This window comes from Sus scrofa, chromosome 4 (assembly GCF_054392235.1).
Source record: "Sus scrofa isolate SSC_HxYL_T2T_F1_AM1 chromosome 4, Sscrofa_HxYL_maternal_Yorkshire_Landrace_v2.0, whole genome shotgun sequence".
In the NCBI taxonomy this organism is placed as follows: Eukaryota; Metazoa; Chordata; class Mammalia; order Artiodactyla; family Suidae; genus Sus; species Sus scrofa.
Genome location: NC_139386.1, coordinates 50,080,210 through 50,099,918, shown reverse-complemented (window position 1 = coordinate 50,099,918; position 19,709 = coordinate 50,080,210).

The following is a 19,709-nucleotide window of genomic DNA, read 5'->3' as shown; positions in this document are numbered from 1 at the left end:
ACGCGGGCCCGTGCCCAAGGGCGCACGGGGTGGCACATCTGTCCCGGGCGACTTTCCGTGCAAGTGTCCGTGTACCCACAAGGTCGATCCGATATCTTTGGCGAATCAGGCCCGGGTCTGAGTGCCCACAGGCTCCACCAGGGCTCCTGGGCGACTCGGGCCCGTTCCCAATGGCCCGCAGGGTCGACCAGCTTTCCCAGGCGATTGCGGCCCAGCTCCGAGGGCCCGCGGTCTCGACCAGCTCTCCCGGGCCGCTTGTGCTTGGGTCCGAGGGCACCCGTGTTCGACCAGCTTTCCAGGGCGACTCGGGCCCGGGTCCGAAGGCCGGTGGTGTGAACCAACTCTGGCGGGCGCCTTGGGTTCTTTTCCGAGGTCCCGGGGTCAACCAGCTGTCCCGCATGTCTTGGGCCTTCTTTCGAGGGCCCACGGGGTCAACCAGCTGTCCCTGGCGACTGGGGCCCGAGTCCAAAGGCCCTTGGTGTCAACAATCTGTCCCTGGTGATTCGCACTCAAGTCCGTGGGCCCGCGGGGTCGAACAACTGTCCCGGGCGATTGGGGCCCGAGTCCAAGTGCCCGCAGGTTCGACCCGCTCTCTCATGTGACTCGGGTCCGGGTCTGAGGTGCCGCAGTTTCGACCAGCTGTCTCGCGCAACTAGTGTCCGGGTCCGAGGTCCCGTTGTGTCGACCAGCTGTCCCGCATGACTTGGGCCTTTTCTCGAGGGCCCAAGGGGTCAACCAGCTGTCCCTGGCGACTCACACTCCAGTCCGAGGCCCCGCCGTGTCGAACAACTGTCCCGGGCGACTCGGGCCCTGGTCCGAGGCCCCGCAGGTTCGACCAGCCCTCCCAGGCGCATCACACTCTGGTCGGATAGCCCGCGGGTTCGACCCCTTCTCCCAGGGGAAAGGGGCCCGTGTCTGAGGCCCTGAGGTGTCAAATAGGTGTCCTGGGCGAATCGGGCCCGGGTCCGAGTGCCTTCGGTGTCGACCAGCTGTCCCCGGACCCTCACGGTTGGGTCCGAAACCCTCGGGGTCGACCAGCTGTCCCGGGCGACTCCGGCCCGGCTCTGAAATCCTGCGGGGTTGACCCGCTGTTCCGGGCCACTCGCGGTTGGGTGTGAGGACCCACGGGGTCGACCAGCTGTCCCGGGCCACTCGGGCCTGGGTCTGAGTGCCCACGGGTTCGACCAGCTCTCCCGGGCCAATCCCACTCGGGTCCGAGGGCCCACGGTGTTGACCAGCTGTCCCCCGCGACTCAGCCCCGGGTTGGAAAAACCGCGGGGTCAACCAGCTGTCCTGGGGGACATGGGACCTTGTCAGAGGGCGTGCGGTGTCGACCAGCCTTCCCGGGCATCTCAGGCCCGTGCCCGAGGGCCCGTGATGTTCACCAGCACTCCCGGGGGATTTGGACTGTGCCCGAGGGACCGGGTGTCGAACAGCTGTCCCGGGCGACTCGCGCAGGTGTCCGAGGGCCCCCGGGGCAACCAGCGGTCCCGGGCGACTCAGTCCCGTGCCCGAGGGCCCGCGGTGTCGACCAACTCTCCCGGGCGATTCGGGTTCAGGTCCGAGGTCCCGAGGTCGACCAGCTGTCCCGGGTGACTCGGGCCCGTGCCCGATGGCCCGCTGGGTCGTCCAGGTGTGATGCGCGCCTCGGGCCCTGCTTGGAGGGGCCGCGGTGTCGACGAAGGTTCCTGGACGCCTCACGCTCGCATCCGTTCGCCAACGAGGTCGACCCGATGTCTTTGGCGACTGGGGCCCGGATCCAATGATCTGCGGGTTTGACCAGGTCTCACGGGCGACGCGGGCCCGTGCCCAAGGGCGCACGGGGTGGCACATCTGTCCCGGGCGACTTTCCGTGCAAGTGTCCGTGTACCCACAAGGTCGATCCGATATCTTTGGCGAATCAGGCCCGGGTCTGAGTGTCCACCGGCTCCACCAGGGCTCCTGGGCGACTCGGGCCCGTTCCCAATGGCCCGCAGGGTCGACCAGCTTTCCCAGGCGATTGCGGCCCAGCTCCGAGGGCCCGCGGTCTCGACCAGCTCTCCCGGGCCGCTTGTGCTTGGGTCCGAGGGCACCCGTGTTCGACCAGCTTTCCAGGGCGACTCGGGCCCGGGTCCGAAGGCCGGTGGTGTGAACCAACTCTGGCGGGCGCCTTGGGTTCTTTTCCGAGGTCCCGGGGTCAACCAGCTGTCCCGCATGTCTTGGGCCTTCTTTCGAGGGCCCACGGGGTCAACCAGCTGTCCCTGGCGACTGGGGCCCGAGTCCAAAGGCCCTTGGTGTCAACAATCTGTCCCTGGTGATTCGCACTCAAGTCCGTGGGCCCGCGGGGTCGAACAACTGTCCCGGGCGAGTGGGGCCCGAGTCCAAGTGCCCGCAGGTTCGACCCGCTCTCTCATGTGACTCGGGTCCGGGTCTGAGGTGCCGCAGTTTCGACCAGCTGTCTCGCGCAACTAGTGTCCGGGTCCGAGGTCCCGTTGTGTCGACCAGCTGTCCCGCATGACTTGGGCCTTTTCTCGAGGGCCCAAGGGGTCAACCAGCTGTCCCTGGCGACTCACACTCCAGTCCGAGGCCCCGCCGTGTCGAACAACTGTCCCGGGCGACTCGGGCCCTGGTCCGAGGCCCCGCAGGTTCGACCAGCCCTCCCAGGCGCATCACACTCTGGTCGGATAGCCCGCGGGTTCGACCCCTTCTCCCAGGGGAAAGGGGCCCGTGTCTGAGGCCCTGAGGTGTCAAATAGGTGTCCTGGGCGAATCGGGCCCGGGTCCGAGTGCCCTCGGTGTCGACCAGCTGTCCCCGGACCCTCACGGTTGGGTCCGAAACCCTCGGGGTCGACCAGCTGTCCCGGGCGACTCCGGCCCGGCTCTGAAATCCTGCGGGGTTGACCCGCTGTTCCGGGCCACTCGCGGTTGGGTGTGAGGACCCACGGGGTCGACCAGCTGTCCCGGGCCACTCGGGCCTGGGTCTGAGTGCCCACGGGTTCGACCAGCTCTCCCGGGCCAATCCCACTCGGGTCCGAGGGCCCACGGTGTCGACCAGCTGTCCCCCGCGACTCAGCCCCGGGTTGGAAAAACCGCGGGGTCAACCAGCTGTCCTGGGGGACATGGGACCTTGTCAGAGGGCGTGCGGTGTCGACCAGCCTTCCCGGGCATCTCAGGCCCGTGCCCGAGGGCCCGTGATGTTCACCAGCACTCCCGGGGGATTTGGACTGTGCCCGAGGGACCGGGTGTCGAACAGCTGTCCCGGGCGACTCGCGCAGGTGTCCGAGGGCCCCCGGGGCAACCAGCGGTCCCGGGCGACTCAGTCCCGTGCCCAAGGGCCCGCGGTGTCCACCAGCTCTCCCGGGCCACTTGTGCTTGGGTCCGAGGGCCCCCGTGGTCGACCAGCTTTCCAGGGCGACTCGGGGCCGGGTCCGAAGGCCGGTGGTGTGAACCAACTCTCGCGGGCACCTTGGGTTCTTTTCCGAGGTCCCGTTGTGTCGACCAGCTGTCCCGTATGACTTGGGCCTTTTCTCGAGGGCTCAAGGGGTCAACCAGCTGTCCCTGGCGACTCACACTCCAGTCCGAGGTCCCGCCGTGTCGTACAACTCTCCCGGGCGACTCGGGCCCTCGTCCGAGGCCCCGCGGGTTCGACCAGCCCTCCCAGGCGCATCACACTCTGGTCGGATAGCCCGCGGGTTCGACCCGTTCTCCCAGGGGAAAGGGGTCCGTGTCTGAGGCCCTGAGGTGTCAAATAGGTGTCCTGGGCCAATCGGGCCCGGGTCCGAGTGCCCTCGGTGTCGACCAGCTGTCCCCGGACCCTCACGGTTGGGTCCGAAACCCTCGGGGTCGACCAGCTGTCCCGGGCGACTCCGGCCCGGCTCTGAAATCCTGCGGGGTCGACCCGCTGTTCCGGGCCACTCGCGGTTGGGTGCGAGGGCCGACGGGGTCGACCAGCTGTCCCGGGCCACTCGGGCCTGGGTCTGAATGCCCACGGGTTCGACCAGCTCTCCCGGGCCAATCCCACTCGGGTCCGAGGGCCCACGGTGTCGACCAGCTGTCCCCCGCGACTCGGCCCCGGGTCGGAAAAACCGCGGGGTCGACCAGCTGTCCTGGGAGACATGGGACCTTGTCAGAGGGCGTGCGGTGTCGACCAGCCTTCCCGGGCATCTCAGGCCCGTGCCCGAGGGCCCGTGAGGTTCACCAGCACTCCCGGGGGATTTGGACTGTGCCCGAGGGACCAGGTGTCGAACAGCTGTCCCGGGCGACTCGCGCAGGTGTTCGAGGGCCCCCGGGGCAACCAGCGGTCCCGGGCGACTCAGTGCCGTGCCCGAGGGCCCGCGGTGTCGACCCACTCTCCCGGGCGATTCGGGTTCACGTCCGAGGTCCCGAGCTCGACCAGCTGTCCCGGGTGACTCGGGCCCGTGCCCGATGGCCCGCTGGGTCGCTCAGGTGTGCCGCGCGCCTCGGACCCTGGTTGGAGGGGCCGTGGTGTCGACGAAGGGTCCTGGACGCCTCGCGCTCGCATCCGTGGGCCCATGAGGTCGACCCGATGTCTTTGGCGACTGGGGCCCGGATCCAATGATCTGCGGGTTTGACCAGGTCTCACGGGCGACGCGGGCCCGTGCCCAAGGGCGCACGGGGTGGCACAGCTGTCCCGGGAGACGCGTGCAAGTGTCCGAGTACCCGCGAGGTCGATCCGATATCTTTGGCGAATCAGGCCCGGGTCTGAGTGTCCACCGGCTCCACCAGGGCTCCTGGGCGACTCGGGCCCGTGCCCAATGGCCCGCGGGGTCGACCAGCTGTCCCAGGCGATTGCGGCCCAGCTCCGAGGGCCCGCGGTCTCGACCAGCTCTCCCGGGCCGCTTGTGCTTGGGTCCGAGGGCCCCCGTGGTCGACCAGCTTTCCAGGGCGACTCGGGCCCGGGTCCGAAGGCCGGTGGTGTGAACCAACTCTCGCGGGCGCCTCGGGTTCTTTTCCGAGGTCCCGGGGTCAACCAGCTGTCCCGCATGTCTTGGGCCTCCTTTCGAGGGCCCACGGGGTCAACCAGCTGTCCGTGGGCTCTGGGGCCGGAGTCCAAGGCCCTTGGTGTCAACCATCTTTCCCTGGAGATTCGCACACAAGTCCATCGGCCGCGGGATCGAACAACTGTCCCGGGCGCCTGGGGCCCGGGTCCGAGTGCCCGCAGGTTCGACCAGCTGTCTCGTGTGACTCGGGCCCGGGTCCGAGGTGCCGCAGTTTCGACCAGCTGTCTCGCGCAACTAGTGTCCGGGTCCGAGGTCCCGTTGTGTCGACCAGCTGTCCCGCATGACTTGGGCCTTTTTTGAGGGCCCAAGCGGTCAACCAGCTGTCCCTGGCGACTCACACTCCAGTCCGAGGCCGCGCCGTGTCGTACAACTGTCCCGGGCGACTCGGGCCCTGGTCCGAGGGCCCGCGGGTTCGACCAGCCCTCCCAGGCGCATCACACTCTGGTCGGATAGCCCGCGGGTTCGACCCGTTCTCCCAGGGGAAAGGGGCCCGTGTCTGAGGCCCTGAGGTGTCAAATAGGTGTCCTGGGCGAATCGGGCCCGGGTCCGAGTGCCCTCGGTGTCGACCAGCTGTCCCCGGACCCTCACGGTTGGGTCCGAAACCCTCGGGGTCGACCAGCTGTCCCGGGTGACTCCGGCCCGGCTCTGAAATCCTGCGGGGTCGACCCGCTGTTCCGGGCCACTCGCGGTTGGGTCCGAGGGCCCACGGGGTCGACCAGCTGTCCTGGGCCACTCGGGCCTGGGTCTGAGTGCCCACGGGTTCGACCAGCTCTCCCAGGCCAATCCCACTCGGGTCCGAGGGCCCACGGTGTGGACCAGCTGTCCCCCGCGACTCGGCCGCGGGTCAGAAAAACCGCGGGGTCGACCAGCTGTCCTGGGAGACATGGGACCTTGTCAGAGGGCGTGCGGTGTCGACCAGCCTTCCCGGGCATCTCAGGCCCGTGCCCGAGGGCCCGTGAGGTTCACCAGCACTCCCGGGGGATTTGGACTGTGCCCGAGGGACCGGGTGTCGAACAGCTGTCCCGGGCGACTCGCGCAGGTGTCCGAGGGCCCCCGGGGCAACCAGCGGTCCCGGGCGACTCAGTCCCGTGCCCGAGGGCCCGCGGTGTCGACCCACTCTCCCGGGCGATTCGGGTTCAGGTCCGAGGTCCCGAGTTCGACCAGCTGTCCCGGGTGACTCGGCCCCTTCCCCTTGGCCCGCTGGGTCGCTCAGGTGTGCTGCGCGCCTCGGACCCTGGTTGGAGGGGCCGTGGTTTCGACGAAGGGTCCTGGACGCCTCGCGCTCGCATCCGTGGGCCCACGAGGTCGACCCGATGTCTTTGGCGACTGGGGCCCGGATCCAATGATCTGCGGGTTTGACCAGGTCTCACGGGCTACGCGGGCCCGTGCCCAAGGGCGCACGGGGTGGCACAGCAGTCCCGGGAGACTCGTGCAAGTGTCCGAGTACCTGCGAGGTCGATCCGATATCTATGGCGAATCAGGCCCGGGGCAGAGTGCCCTCCGGCTCCACCAGGGCTCCTGGGCGACTCGGGCCCGTGCCCAATGGCCCGCGGGGTCGACCAGCTCTCCCTGGCGATTGCGGCCTAGCTCCGAGGGCCCGCGGTCTCGACCACCTCTCCCGGGCCGCTTGTGCTTGTGTCTGCGGGCACCCGTGGTCGACCAGCTTTCCAGGGCGACTCGGGCCCGGGTCCGAAGGCCGGTGGTGTGAACCAACTCTCGCGCGTGCCTCGGGTTCTTTTCCGAGGTCCCGGGGTCAACCAGCTGTCCCGCATGTCTTGGGCCTTCTTTCGAGGGCCCACGGGGTGAACCAGCCGTCCCTGGCGCCTGGGGCCCGAGTCCAAAGGCCCTTGGTGTCAACCATCTGCCCCTGGCGATTCGCACTCAAGTCCGTGGGCCCGCAGGGTCGAACAACTGTCCCGGGCGACTGGGGCCCGGGTCCGAGTGCCCGCAGGTTCGACCAGCTGTCTCATGTGACTCGGGCCCGGGTCCGAAGTCCCGCAGTTTCGACCAGCTGTCTCGAGCAACTAGTGTCCGGGTCCGAGGTCCTGTTGTGTCGACCAGCTGTCCCGCATGACTTGGGCCTTTTCTCGAGGGCCCAAGGGGTCAACCAGCTGTCCCTGGCGACTCACACTCCAGTCCGAGGCCCCGCAGTGTCGAACAACTGTCCCGGGCGACTCGGGCCCTGGTCCGAGGGCCCGCGGGTTCGACCAGCCCTCCCAGGCGCATCACACTCTGGTCGGATAGCCCGCGGGTTCGACCAGTTTTCCCGGGGGAAACGGCCCCGAGTCTGAGGGCCTGAGGTGTCAAATAGGTGTCCTGTGCGAATCAGGCCGGGTCCGAGTGCCCTCGGTGTCGACCAGCTGTCCCCGGAACCTCACGGTTGGGTCCGAAAGCCCTCGGGGTCGACCAGCTGTCCCGGGCGACTCCGGCCCGGCTCCGAAATCCTGTGGGGTCGACCAGCTGTTCCGGGCCACTCGCGGTTGGGTGCGAGGGCCCACGGGGTCGACCAGCTGTCCCGGGCTACTCGGGCCTGGGTCGGAGTGCCCACGGGTTCGACCAGCTCTCCCGGGCCAATCCCACTCGGGTCCGAGGGCCCACGGGTCGACCAGCTGTCCCCCGCGACACGGCACTGGGTCTGAAGAACCGCGGGGTCGACCAGCTTTCCTGGGAGACATGGGACCTTGTCAGAGGGCGTGCAGTGTCGATCAGCCTTCCCGGGCATCTCAGGCCCGTGCCCGAGGGCCCGTGATGTTCACCAGCACTCCCGGGGGATTTGGACTCTGCCCGAGGGACCGGGTGTCGAACAGCTGTCCCTGGCGACTCGCCCAGGTGTCCGAGGGCCCCCGGGGCAAGCAGCGGTCCCGGGCGACACAGTCCGGTGCCCGAGGGCCCGCGGTGTCGACCAACCCTCCCGGGCGATTCGGGTTCAGGTCCGAGGTCCCGAGGTCGACCAGCTGTCCCGGGTGACTCGGGCCCGTGCCCGATGGCCCTATGGGTTGCCCAGGTGTGCCCTGCGCCTCGGACCCTGGTTGGAGAGTCCGCGGTGTCGACGAAGTGTACTGGACGACTCGCGCTCGCATCCGTGGGCCCACGAGGTCGACCCGATGTCTTTGGCGACTGGGGCCCGGATCCAATGATCTGCGGGTTTGACCAGGTCTCACGGGCGACGCGGGCCCGTGCCCAAGGGCGCACGGGGTGGCACAGCAGTCCCGGGAGACTTGTGCAAGTGTCCGAGTACCCACGAGGTCGATCCGATATCTTTGGCGTATCAGGCCCGGGGCTGAGTGCCCACCGGCTCCACCAGGGCTCCTGGGTGACTCGGGCCCGTGCCCAATGGCCCGCGGGGTCGACCAGCTCTCCCTGGCGATTGCGGCCCAGCTCCGAGGGCCCGCGGTGTCGACCAGCTCTCCCGGGCCGCTTGTGCTTGTGTCCGAGGGCCCCCGTGGTCGACCAGCTTTCCAGGGCGACTCGGGCCCGGGTCCGAAGGCCGGTGGTGTGAACCAACTCTCGCTCGTGCCTCGGGTTCTTTTCCGAGGTCCCGGGGTCAATCAGCTGTCCCGCATGTCTTGGGCCTTCTTTCGAGGGCCCACGGGGTCAACCAGCTTTCCCTGGCCTCTGGGGCCGGAGTCCGAAGGCCCTTGGTGTCAACCATCTGTCCCTGGCGATTTGCACTCAAGTCCGTAGGCCCGCGGCATCGAACAACTGTCCCGGGCGACTGGGGCCCGGGTCCGAGTGCCCGCAGGTTCGACCAGCTGTCTCATGTGATTCGGGCCTGGGTCCGAAGTCCCGCAGTTTCGACCAGCTGTCTTGCGCAACTAGTGTCCGGGTCCGAGGTCCCGTTGTGTTGACCAGCTGTCCCGCATGACTTGGGCCTTTTCTCGAGGGCCCAAGGGGTCAACCAGCTGTCCCTGGTGACTCACACTCAAGTCCGAGGCCCCGCAGTGTCGAACAACTGTCCCGGGCGACTCGGGCCCTGGTCCGAGGGCCCGCGGGTTCGACCAGCCCTCCCAGGCGCATCACACTCTGGTCGGATAGCCCGCGGGTTCGACCAGTTTTCCCGGGGGACACGGCCCCGTGTCTGAGGGCCTGAGGTGTCAAATAGGTGTCCTGTGCGAATCAGGCCGGGTCAAGTGCCCTTGGTGTCGACTAGCTGTCCCCGGACCCTCACGGTTGAGTCCGAAAGCCCTCGGGGTCGACCAGCTGTCCCGGGCGACTCCGGCCCGGCTCCGAAATCCTGTGGGGTTGACCAGCTGTTCCGGGCCATTCGCGGTTGGGTGCGAGGGCCCACGGGGTCGACCAGCTGTCCCGGGCCACTCGGGCCTGGGTCTGAATGCCCACGGGTTCGACCAGCAGTCCCGGACCAATCCCACTCGGGTCCGAGGGCCCACGGTGTCGACCAGCTGTCCCCCGCGACACGGCACTGGGTCTGCAGAACCGCGGGGTCGACCATCTGTCCTGGGAGGCATGGGACCTTGTCAGAGGGCGTGCAGTGTCGATCAGCCTTCCCGGGCATCTCAGGCCCGTGCCCGAGGGCCCGTGATGTTCACCAGCACTCCCGGGGGATTTGGACTCTGCCCGAGGGACCGGGTGTCGAACAGCTGTCCCTGGCGACTCGCGCAGGTGTCCGAGGGCCCCCGGGGCAAGCAGCGGTCCCGGGCGACACAGTCCGGTGCCCGAGGGCCCGCGGTGTCGACCAACCCTCCCGGGCGATTCGGGTTCAGGTCCGAGGTCCCGAGGTCGACCAGCTGTCCCGGGTGACTCGGGCCCGTGCCCGATGGCCCGCTGGGTCGCCCAGGTGTGCCGCGTGCCTCGGGCCCTGCTTGGAGGGGCCGTGGTGTCGACGAAGTGTCCTGGATGCCTCCCACTCGCATCCGTGGGCCCACGAGGTCGACCCGATGTCTTTGGCGACTGGGGCCCGGATCCAATGATCTGCGGGTTTGACCAGGTCTCACGGGCGACACGGGCCCGTGCCCAAGGGCGCACGGGGTGGCACATCTGTCCCGGGCGCCTCGTGCAATTGTACGTGTACCCGCGAGGTCGTTCCGATACCTTTGGCGAATCAGGCCCGCGTCTGAGTGCCCACGGGCTCGACCAGGGCTCCTGGGCGACTCGGGCCCGTGGCCCATGGCCCGCGGGGTCGACCAGCTGTCCCAGGCGATTGCGGTCCAGCTCCCAGGGCCTGCGGTCTCGACCAGCACTCCCGGGCCGCTTGTGCTTGGGTCCGAGGGCCCCCGTGGTCGACCAGGTGTCCAGGGCGACTCGGGCCCGGGTCCGAAGGCCGGTGGAGTGAACAAATCTCGCGGGAGCCTCGGGTTCTTTTCCGAGGTCCCGGGGTCAACCAGCTGTCCCGCATGTCTTGGGCCTTCTTTCGAGAGCCCACGGGGTCAACCAGCTGTCCCTGGCGACTCACACTCCAGTCCGAAGCCCCGCCATGTCGAACAACTGTCCCAGGCGACTCGGGTTCAGGTCCTAGGTCCCGAGGTCGACCAGCTGTCCCGGGTGACTTGGGCCCGTGCCCGATGGCCCGCTGGGTCCACCAGGTGTTCCGCGCGCCTCGGGCCCTGGTTGGAGGGGCCGCGGTGTCGACAAAGGGTCCTGGACGCCTCGCGCTCGCATCCGTGGGCCCACGAGGTCGCCCCGATGTCTTTGGCGACTGGGGCCCAGATCCAATGATCTGCGGGTTTGACTAGGTCTCAAGGGCGACTCGGGCGCGTGCCCAAGGGTCAAGGGTTGGCAGAGCTGTCCCTGGCGACTCGTGCAAGTGTCCGAGTACCCGCGAGGTCGATCCGATATCTTTGGCGAATCAGGCCCGGGTCTGAGTGTCCACCGGCTCCACCAGGGCTCCTGGGCGACTCGGGCCCGTGCCCAATGGCCCGCGGGGTCGACCAGCTGTCCCAGGCGATTGCTGCCCAGCTCTGAGGGCCCGCGGTCTCGACCAGCTCTCCCGGGCCGCTTGTGCTTGGGTCCGAGGGCCCCCGTGGTCGACCAGCTTTCCAGGGTGACTCGGGCCCGGGTCCGAAGGCCGGTGGTGTGAACCAACTCTCGCGGGCGCCTCGGGTTCTTTTCCGAGGTCCCGGGGTCAACCAGCTGTCCCGCATGTCTTGGGCCTTCTTTCGAGAGCCCACGGGGTCAACCAGCTGTCCCTGGCCTCTGGGGCCGGAGTCCAAAGGCCCTTGGTGTCAACCATCTGTCCCTGGCTATTCGCACTCAAGTCCGTGGGCCGGCGGTGTCGAACAACTGTCCCGGGTGACCGGGGCCCGGTTCCAGTGCCCGCAGGTTCGACCAGGTGTCACGGGCGACTCGGGCCGGGACCGAGGTCCAGCAGTTTCGACCAGCTGTCTCGCACAACTAGGGTCCTGGGCGAGGTCCCGTTGTGTGGACCAGCTGTCCCGCATGACTTGGGCCTTTCTTCGAGGGCTCAAGGTGTCAACCAGCTGTCCCTGGCGACTCACACTCCAGTCCGAGGCCCCGCCGTGTCGAACAACTTTGCCGGGCCATTCGGGCCCTGGTCCGAGGGCCCGCGGTTTCGACCGGCCCTCCCAGGCGCATCACACTCTGGTCGGATAGCCCGCGCGTTCGACCTGTTCTCCCGGGTAAACGGGCCAGTGTCTGAGGGCCTGAGGTGTCAAATAGGTGTCCTGGGCGAATCAGGCCCGGGTCCGAGTGGCCTCGGTGTCGACCACCTGTCCCCGGACCCTCACAGTTGGGTCCGAAAGCCCTCGGGGTCGACCAGCTGTCCCGAGCGACTCCGGCCCGGCTCCAAAATCCTGTTGGGTCGACCAGCTGTCCCCGGCCACTCGGGCCTGGGTCTGAGTGCCCACGGGTTCGACCAGCCCCAAGGTGCGTCGGCTGAGGAAAGCAACGCAAGCCGTTTTCACACCCGGCCCTCCAATCTCCAGAGGGCAAGGCGGGACTGGGCTCCCCCTGGCTCCCTGGGCCCTGTGTCTTTGCTGGGGGTCTCCGGCATCCAAAACCCACTCCGCAGCAGTTCTCCTTGGCGGGGAAGCAGGTTTGGGCGCGCGAAGGCCTCCTGCGCCCAGGCCGCAGCCATGCCCCCTGAGTCAGCTCGGCCGCTCAGGGCTGAGTCCCTGTCGCACCGACGGACCAAAACGAGCTACTGGCGGCTGCATTGTGCAAAGGGAAAGTCTCCGCGGGCAGCAATCAACAGCACCAACGTGCCTCAGCTCAGGAAAGCAAAGCAAGCCGTTTTAGCCCCCGGCCCTCCGCTCTCCAGAGGGCAAAGCGGGGCGGGGCTCCCCTGGCTCCCTGGGCCGTGCTGCTTTGCTGGGGGTCTCTGGCGTCCGAAACCCACTCCCCACGGGTTCTCCTTGGCGGGGAAGCAGGATTGGGCGCGCGAATACCTTCTGGGCCAACGCCCCAGCCATGCCCCTTAGCCAGGTCAGCAGCTCAGCGCCGAGGCCCCGTCGCACCGACGGCCCAAAAGGAGCTTCTGGCAGCTGCATTCTGCAAAGGGAAATTCTCCTCGGGCAGCCAACAACAGCCCCAACGCGCCTCGGCTCAGGAAAGCAACGCAAGCCGTTTTCGCCCCCGGCCCTCCGCTCTCCAGAGGGCAAAGCGGGGCGGGGTGGCCCCTGGCTGCCTGGGCCCTGCTGCTTTGCTGGGGGTCTCCGGCGCCCGAAACCCACTCCCCACGGGATCTCCTTGGCGGGGAAGCAGGATTGGGCGCGCAAAGGCCTTCTACGCCCTAGCCGCAACCTTGCCCCCTGAGCCTAGCTCGGGCGAACAGCGCCGAGGCCCCGTCACACCGACGGCCCAAAACGAGCTTCTGGCAGCTGCATTCTGCAAAGGGAAAATCTCCTCGGGCAGCAATCAACAGCCCCAACGCGCCTCAGCTCAGGAAAGCTACGCAAGCCGTTTTCGCCCCCGGCCCACGCTCTCCAGAGGGCAAGCGGGGCGGGGATGCCCCTGGCTCCCTGAGCCCTGCTGCTTTGCTGGGGGTCTCCGGTGCCCGAAACCCACTCCCTACGGGTGCTCCTTGGCGGGGAAGCAGGATTGGGCGCACGAAGGCTTTCTGGGCCCACGCCCCAGCCATGCCCCCTGAGCCAGCTCGGCCGCTCAGCGCCGAGGCCCCGTCGCACCGACGGCCCAAAATGAGCTTCTGGCAGCTGCATTCTGTAAAGGGAAAGTCTCCTCGGACAGCCAACAACAGCCCCAACGCGCCTCAGCTCAGGAAAGCAACGCAAGCCGTTTTCGCCCCCGGCCTTCTGCTCTCCAGAGGGCATGCGGGGCGGGGCTGCCCCTGGCTCCCTGGGCCCTGCTGCTTTGCTGGGGGTCTCCGGTGCCCGAAACCCAGTCCCCACGTGTTCTCCTTGGCGGGGAAGCAGGATTGGGCACGCGAAGGCTTTCTGCGCCCAGGCCGCCGCCATGCCCCCTGAGCCACCTCGGCCGCTCAGCGCCGAGGCCCCGTCAAACCGAAGGCCCAAAACGAGCTTCTGGCAGCTGCATTGTGCAAAGGGAAAGGCTCCTCGGGCAGCCAACATCAGCCCCAACGCGCCTCGGCTCAGGAAAGCAACGCAAGCCGTTTTCGCCCCCGGCCCTCTGCTCTCCAGAGGGCAAAGCGGGGCGTGGCTGCCCCTAGCTTCCTCGGCCCTGCTGCTTTGCTGGGGGTCTCCAGTGCCCGAAACCCACTCCCCACGGGTACTCCTTGGCAGGGAAGCAGGATTTTGCGCGCGAAGGCCTTTTTTGCCCACGCCCCAGCCATGCCCCCTCTGCCAGCTAGGCCGCTCAGCGGCGATGCCCCGTCGCACCGACAGCGCAAAACGAGATTCTGGCAGCTGCATTCTGCAAAGAGAAATTTTCCTCCGGCAGCCAACAACAGCCCCAACGCGCCTCGGCTCAGGAAAGCAACGCAAGCCGTTTTCGCCCCCGGCACTCGGCTCTCAAGAGGGCAAAGCGGGGCAGGCTGCCCTGGCTCCCTAGGCCCTGCTGCTTTGCTGGGGTTCTCTGGTGCCCGAAACCTACTCCACACGGGTTCTCCTTGGCGGGGAAGCAGGATTGGGCGCGCGAAGGCCTTTTGGGTCCACGCCCCAGCCATGTCCCCTGAGCCAGCTCGGCCGCTCAGCGCCGAGACCCCTTCGCACCGACGGCCCAAACCGAGCTTCTGGCGGCTGCATTCGGCAAAGGGAAAGTCTCCTCTGGCAGCCAACAACAGCCCCAATGCGCCTCGGCTCAGGAAAGCAACGCAAGCCGTTTTCGCCTCCGGCCCTCTGCTCTCAAGAGGGCAAAGCGGGGCGGGGTGCCCCTGGCTCCCTGGGCCCTGCTACTTTGTTGGGGTTCTCCGGCGCCCGAAACCCACTCCCCACGGGTTCTCCTTGGCGGGGTAGCAGGATTGGGCACGCGAAGGCCTTCTGCGCCCAGGCCGCAGCCATGCCCCCTGAGCTAGCTCGGCAGCTCAGCGCCGAGGCCCCGTCGCTCCGACGGCCCAAAACGAGCTTCTGGAAGCTGCATTGTGCAAAGGGAAAGTCTCCTCGGGCAGCCAACAACAGCCCCAACGCTCCTCGGCTCAGGAAAGCAACGCAAGCCGTTTTCGCCCCGGCCCTCTGCTCTCCAGAAGGCAAACCTGGGCGGGCTGACCATGCACCCTAGGCCCTGCTGCTTTGCTGGGTTCTCTGGCGCCTGAAACCCACTCCCCACGGGTTCTCCTTAGCGGGGAAGCAGGACTGGGCGCGCGAAGGCCTTCTATGCCCAGGCCGCAGCCATGCCCCCTGAGCCAGCTCCGCCGCTCAGCGCCAAGGTCCCGTCGCACCGACGGCCCAAAACGGGCTTCTGGCAGCTGCATTGTGCAAAGGGAAAGTCTCCTCGGGCAGCCAACAACAGCCCCAGTGCGCCTCGGCTCAGGAAATTAACGCAAGCTGTTTTCGCCCCCGGCCATTCGCTCTCCAGAGGGCAAAGCGGGGCAGACTGCCCTGGCTCCCTAGGCCCTGCTGCTTTACTGGGGGTCTCTGGTGCCCGAAACCCACTCCCCACGGGTTCTCCTTGGCGGGGAAGCAGGATTGGGCGCGCGAAGGCCTTCTGCGCCCAGGCCGCAGCCAATCCGCCTGAGCCAGCTCGGCCGCTCAGCGCCGAGGCCCCGTCGCACCGACGGCCCAAAACGAGCTTCTGGAAGATGCATTGTACAAAGGGAAAGTCTCTTCAGGCAGCAATCAACAGCCCAACGCGCTTCAGCTCAGGAAAGCAACGCAAGCCATTTTCGCCCCTGGCCCTCTGCTCTCCAGAGGGCAAAGCGGGGCGGGGCTGCCCCTGGCTCCCTGGGCCCTGCTGATTTGCTGGGGGTCTCCGGTGCCCGAAACCCACTCCCCACGGGTTCTCCTTGGCGGGGAAGCAGGATTTTGCGCGCGAAGGCCTTCTGAGCCCAGGCCGCAGCCATGACGCCTGAGCCAGCTGGGCCGCTCAGCGCCGAGGCTCCTTCGCACCGACGGACCAAAACGAGCTTCTGGCAGCTGCATTCTACAAAGGGAAAGACTCCTCGGGCAGCCAACAACAGCCCCAACGCACCTCGGCTCAGGAAAGCAACGCAAGCCATTTTCGCCCCCGGACCTCCGCTTTCCAGAGGGCAACGCGGGGCGGGCTACCCCGGCTCCCTAGGCCCTGCTGCTTTGCTAGGGGTCTCTGGTGCCCGAAACCCACTCCACACGGGTTCTCCTTGGCGGGGAAGCAGGATTGGGCGCGCGAAGGCCTTCTGCGCCCAGGCCGCAGCCATGCCACCTGAGCCAAATCGGCTGCTCAGCGCCGAGGCCCCGTCGCACCGACGGCCCAAAACGAGCTTCTGGCAGCTGCATTCTGCAAAGGGAAATCTCCTCTGGCAGCCGTCAACAGCCCCAACGCGCCTCAACTCAGTAAAGCAAGGCAAGCCTTTTTAGCCCCGGGCCCTCCGCTCTCCAGAGGGCAAAGCGGGGCGGGGCTGCCCCTGGCTCCCTGGGCCCTGCTGCTTTGCTGGGGGTCTCTGTTGCCTGAAACCCACTCCCCACGGGTTCTCCTTGGCGGGGAAGCAGGATTTTTCGCGCGAAGGCCTTTTTTGCCCACGCCCCAGCCATGCCCCCTCTGGCAGCTAGGCCGCTCAGCGCCGATGCCCCGTCGCACCGACGGCGCAAAACGAGATTCTGGCAGCTGCATTCTGCAAAGGGAAATTTTCCTCCGGCAGCCAACAACAGCCCCAACGCGCCTCGGCTCAGGAAAGCAACGCAAGCCGTTTTCGCCCCCGGCACTCGGCTCTCAAGAGGGCAAAGCGGGGCAGGCTGCCCTGGCTCCCTAGGCCCTGCTGCTTTGCTGGGGTTCTCTGGTGCCCGAAACCTACTCCACACGGGTTCTCCTTGGCGGGGAAGCAGGATAGGGCGCGCGAAGGCCTTCTGCGCCCAGGCCGCAGCCATGCCCCCTGAGCCAGCTCGGCAGCTCAGCGCAGAGGCCACGTCGCACCGACGGCCCAAAACGAGCTTCTGGCAGCCCCCTTGTGCAAAGGGAAAGTCTCCTCCAGCAGCCAACAACAGCCCCAACGCGCCTCGGCTCAGGAAAGCAACGCAAGCCGTTTTCGCCCCTGGCCCTCCTCTCTCCACAGGGCAAAGCGGGGCGGGGCTGCCCCTGGATCCCTGGGCCCTGCTGCTTTGCTGGGTGTCTCAGGTGCCCGAAACCCACTCCCCACGGGTTCTCCTTGTCAGGGAAGCAGGATTGGGTGCGCGAAGGCCTTCTGCGCCCAAGATGCAGCCATGCTCCCTGAGCCAGCCGCACAGCCCCGAGGCCCCGTCCCACCGACGGCCCAAAACGGGCTTCTGGCAGCTGCATTGTGCAAAGGGAAAGTCTCCTCGGTCAGCCAACAACAGCCCCAACGCTCCTCGGCTCAGGAAAGCAACGCAAGCCGTTTTCGCCCCGGCCCTCTGCTCTCCAGAAGGCAAAGCAGGGCGGGCTGCCCATGCACCCTAGGCCCTGCTGCTATGCTGGGATCTCTGGCGCCCGAAACCCACTCCCCACGGGTTTTCCTTGGCGGGGAAGTAGGATTGGGCGCGCGAAGGCCTTCTACGCCCAGGCCGCAGCCATGCCCCTTAGCCAGCTCCACCGCTCAGCGCCAAGGTCCCGTCGCACCGACGGCCCAAAATGGGCTTCTGGCAGCTGCATTGTGCAAAGGGAAAGTCTCCTCGGGCAGCCAACAACAGCCCCAATGCGCCTCGGCTCAGGAAATTAACGCAAGCCGTTTTCGCCCCCGGCCATCCGGTCTCCAGAGGGCAAAGCGGGGCAGACTGCCCTGGCTCCTTAGGCCCTGCTGCTTTACTGGGGTTCTCTGGTGCCCGAAACCCACTCCCCACGGGTTCTCCTTGGTGGAGAAGCAGTATTGGGCGCGCGAAGGCCTTCTGCGCCCAGGCCGCAGCCATGCCCCCTGAGCCAGCTCGGCCGCTCAGCGCCGAGGCCCCGTCGCACCGACGGCCCAAAACGAGCTTCTGGAAGCTGCATTGTGCAAAGGGAAAGTCTCCTCGGGCAGCAATCAACGGCCCCAATGCGCCTCAGCTCAGGAAAGCAACGCAAGCCATTTTCGCCCCCGGCCCTCCCCTCTCCAGAGGGCAAAGCGGGGCGGGGCTGCCCCTGGCTCCCTGGGCCCTGCTGCTTTGCTGGGGGTCTCTGGTGCCCGAAACCCACTCCCCACGGGTTCTCCTTGGCGGGGTAGCAGGATTGGGCACGCGAAGGCCTTCTGCGCCCAGGCCGCAGCCATGCCCCCTGAGCTAGCTCGGCAGCTCAGCGCCGAGGCCCCGTCGCACCGACGGCCCAAAACGAGCTTCTGGAAGCTGCATTGTGCAAAGGGAAAATCTCCTCCGGCAGCCAACAACAGCCCCAATGCTCCTCGGCTCAGGAAAGCAACGCAAGCCGTTTTCGCCCCGGCCCTCTGCTCTCCAGAAGGCAAACCTGGGCGGGCTGCCCATGCACCCTAGGCCCTGCTGCTTTGCTGGGTTCTCTGGCGCCTGAAACCCACTCCCCACGGGTTCTCCTTAGCGGGGAAGCAGGACTGGGCGCGCGAAGGCCTTCTACGCCCAGGCCGCAGCCATGCCCCCTGAGCCAGCTCTGCCGCTCAGCGCCAAGGTCCCGTCGCACCGACGGCCCAAAACGGGCTTCTGGCAGCTGCATTGTGCAAAGGGAAAGTCTCCTCGGGCAGCCAACAACAGCCCCAGTGCGCCTCGGCTCAGGAAATTAACGCAAGCTGTTTTCGCCCCCGGCCATTCGCTCTCCAGAGGGCAAAGCGGGGCAGACTGCCCTGGCTCCCTAGGCCCTGCTGCTTTACTGGGGGTCTCTGGTGCCCGAAACCCACTCCCCACGGGTTCTCCTTGGCGGGGAAGCAGGATTGGGCGCGCGAAGGCCTTCTGCGCCCAGGCCGCAGCCAATCCCCCTGAGCCAGCTCGGCCGCTCAGCGCCAAGGCCCCGTCGCACCGACGGCCCAAAACGAGCTTCTGGAAGCTGCATTGTGCAAAGGGAAAGTCTCTTCAGGCAGCAATCAACAGCCCAACGCGCTTCAGCTCAGGAAAGCAACGCAAGCCATTTTCCTCCCCAGCCCTCTGCTCTCCAGAGGGCAAAGCGGGGCGGGGCTGCCCCTGGCTCCCTGGGCCCTGCTGCTTTGCTGGGGGTCTCTGTTGCCCGAAACCCACTCCCCACGGGTTCTCCTTGGCGGGGAAGCAGGATTTTTCGCGCGAAGGCCTTTTTTGCCCACGCCCCAGCCATGCCCCCTCTGCCAGCTAGGCCGCTCAGCGCCGATGCCCCGTCGCACCGACGGCGCAAAACGAGATTCTGGCAGCTGCATTCTGCAAAGGGAAATTTTCCTCCGGCAGCCAACAACAGCCCCAACGCGCCTCGGCTCAGGGAAGCAACGCAAGCCGTTTTCGCCCCCGGCACTCGGCTCTCAAGAGGGCAAAGCGGGGCAGGCTGCCCTGGCTCCCTAGGCCCTGCTGCTTTGCTGGGGTTCTCTGGTGCCCGAAACCTACTCCACACGGGTTCTCCTTGGCGGGGAAGCAGGATAGGGCGCGCGAAGGCCTTTTGGGCCCACGCACCAGCCATGTCCCCTGAGCCAGCTCGGCCGCTCAGCGCCGAGACCCCTTCGCACCGACGGCCCAAAACGAGCTTCTGGCGGCTGTATTCGGCAAAGGGAAAGTCTCCTCGGGCAGCCAACAACAGCCCCAATGCGCCTCGGCTCAGGAAAGCAACGCAAGCCGTTTTCGCCCCCGGCCCTCTGCTCTCCAGAGGGCAAAGCGGGGCGGGGCTGCCCCTGGCTCCCTGGGCCCTGCTGCTTTGTTGGGGTTCTCCGGCGCCCGAAACCCACTCCCCACGGGTTCTCCTTGGCGGGGAAGCAGCATTGGGCGCGCAAAGGCCTTCTGCGCCCAGGCCGCAGCCATGCCCCCTGAGCCAGCTCGGCAGCTCAGCGCAGAGGCCACGTCGCACCGACGGCCCAAAACGAGCTTCTGGCAGCCCCCTTGTGCAAAGGGAAAGTCTCCTCCAGCAGCCAACAACAGCCCCAACGCGCCTCGGCTCAGGAAAGCAACGCAAGCCGTTTTCGCCCCTGGCCCTCCTCTCTCCACAGGGCAAAGCGGGGCGGGGCTGCCCCTGGATCCCTGGGCCCTGCTGCTTTGCTGGGTGTCTCAGGCGCCCGAAACCCACTCCCCATGGGTTCTCCTTGTCAGGGAAGCAGGATTGGGTGCGCGAAGGCCTTCTGCGCCCAAGACGC